We start from the raw sequence: 2,492 nt of genomic DNA, 5'->3' as shown, positions 1-2,492 counted from the left end.
ATCAATGTGAGAGCCACACTGAGGCTTCACTTCCTGCTTCTCTTCTGCCAGTACTACCTCCCTGTGCTCTTATTACAGCATCCGGCCTGCTATACGGAGCAGAGGGCTGATGGACGGGGTTCCCTAGCGGCAGACCCCGTCCATCAACTGCTACTGATCTATACAGAGCATAGGCCATCACTGAAAAAATGGGCAGACAAACCCTTTGAAAGGGGGCCGGGAGAGTCATTATTACTAAACGGACACCAGGAGGGGCATTATTACTGAGTGGTGGCATAACAGGGGGAACAAATTCTGTGTGGGGAGCATTAATATTGGCACTACTATGTGAGGATTACAATGAGCACAAAAAGGAGCTTATATTACTAAGTGGCAGATATGGCATTATTACTGTCTGGAGCAACATGAATGGTGGCATTGTGTAGAGATATGGAAAGGTAAAATTAGAGTTAAAGTTGTCTGTCAAATTCTGCAGAGACAAATATGTGTGAAGGAGAAATCATGATGGTGGTCTGAGCGGGATGGAGAAGAAAAGGAAAAGTGAAACACCCCAATTAAAGGGGACATCACCAGTGATTAATGGAGCTAATATACTATAATCACTTACACAGCCTGTCGAGATCCACTATACTGGTGCTGTGAACTGGTATCTACCTCTCTATGGCCACAGTATGGGTGTGACATTGGTCTTTGTATACTTTTTTCAGTAACACTATAGGGGTATTATGTGGTCACAGTCTGTAGGTATTTTTTGGCTGTCATATATTGTTATTAGTTATATTAATCCTTGTAGTGGTTTTATTCAGTACCTCCGGTAGCTTAGAGGCGGGAGCTGTCACAATCCCAACCCCGGGGCTTTGCTCTACAGGGCCAGTGTGTTTTTACGGCCCTGCAGAATGAAGCCCAGACACCCAGGACATGAAAACAATAAGGGGTTAAGAGAAGCCAGCCGATGATGATCATTGATGTGGTGGAGGCCTAAAGGGTAGAAATAGGCGGCACCTTAATATATACCTGCAGCTCTAACATGTTCTGTGCTTCGTAGAAGATCTGCTGCAGTGAGCTATCCACGCCGCATAGATTTCTCCCCTCCTACAGTCAGCAGTGCTGCAGCTGGCGGTTTGCTGACGCCTGCCTACTTGTGTTCATCCCACTTGCTGCTAATTTGGCCCCAGCTACAATATGGGCCCACTTTATAGTTTTATTCCAGGGCCATTTTGTGTACCAAACCCGCTCACACAGGGAGACATACAGATGACCAGTCAGCAATTTTATGCTTGTTGAAAGTCAAGGATCAGCGGACAAATGAGCGTTGACTTGTTTGTTGGCTGATGGTTGTACTTCTTACACTGCCCAATTGTGGGACAAGCCGTGTAAAAGTTCTTTACTTGGGAGGTGAGAGCTGTCACGTCTTGCTGCATGCTCAGCAGTTAACGATATAGATGGCCACTGGAGCCCTAGGCTTTATACACACACAGTGGGCTGCGTACAGAAATAGTATTGGGGGTCGTGAAAACACATATGGCTGCCTACTAAGGGATTTTCCTCTTAGGGAATAAGTCGTCATGGTCTCCAAGGTTTCAAAACGTGATTATTGTGTAGAGATGTAGCAGAGCCAAGCGAGTTATCAATATTAAGGCTATGGTTACACGGCAGCATGGGTCACATGACCAAAGATCTTTGTGTAACCCTTCCACTTCAGTCTCTCATTAGTGCCAATGCGGTTGCAGCACATCTCACAAGTTCTTGCCACTTGCAGCTCGCAAAACAATAGACACCAAGACTGGAACTTTTGTCGATCTGCGGCTCGCAGCAACTTGCCACCCGTGCCGCCACGTGGCCCTAGCCTTAATCGCACAACACGTTGGTGTGTTCAGTGAATTCAGCTCTGCTCCTTCAATGTATTTGTCTTCTCCGGAGTTGTAATCACTGGTTGCAAAGCAGATAATGGTCCTTATATTGTCCACAGTTGGTGTCCAGCTCCTGACAGCAGCGTGATGGCACATTGTCCCGAATCTCTGCTTTTCTGTGATGACTGCCTCCTTGAATCCTTTATTCTGATGGTTGTTGGAGTCAATCTTACACTCCAACAAGATCATCATTGAGATCATCATTGATGCAACAAGTCTACAGAATCCCTGCAGACCAACGTACAGAGACTGCAAAGTGGTCATCTTCCACGCAAACCCATCGCTCCCAAGAGGTCTTCTGTCCCAGTCCGTTTGGTCATATTATACATAGGAAGATAATTTGCTGTGTGGCGCTCAGCCAATCAGAACCAGCGTTTCCTGGAGGCGGGGAATTTCCAATCCCCAGCCAGAAGACTTGCCTGAAGACAAGTGTCGGGGATCGGGGAGAAGATGCAGTGGAGCTGACAGCACTTCTTAGGTGATGTAAGTGTTTTTGTTTTCTGCAGCTAGGGCTTAGTTTAGGGCTCTTCCAATAGGATTTCCTACTGTAAAAGGTTCATCACACCGCACATTTTCATACGA

General features: G+C 46.5%; 1 pseudogene; it reads left to right on the top strand.

Annotated features, from left to right (window-relative positions):
- Nucleotides 1–1,995: 1,995 nt before the first annotated feature.
- On the top strand, nucleotides 1,996–2,079 carry LOC136582932 (small nucleolar RNA MBII-202; annotated as a pseudogene).
- Nucleotides 2,080–2,492: the final 413 nt, after the last annotated feature.

Source organism: Eleutherodactylus coqui, chromosome 11 (genome assembly GCF_035609145.1).
Source record: "Eleutherodactylus coqui strain aEleCoq1 chromosome 11, aEleCoq1.hap1, whole genome shotgun sequence".
NCBI classification, from domain to species: Eukaryota; Metazoa; Chordata; class Amphibia; order Anura; family Eleutherodactylidae; genus Eleutherodactylus; species Eleutherodactylus coqui.
The sequence above is the reverse complement of the archived record's forward strand: the minus strand, read 5'-3'. Positions and strand labels throughout refer to the sequence as shown.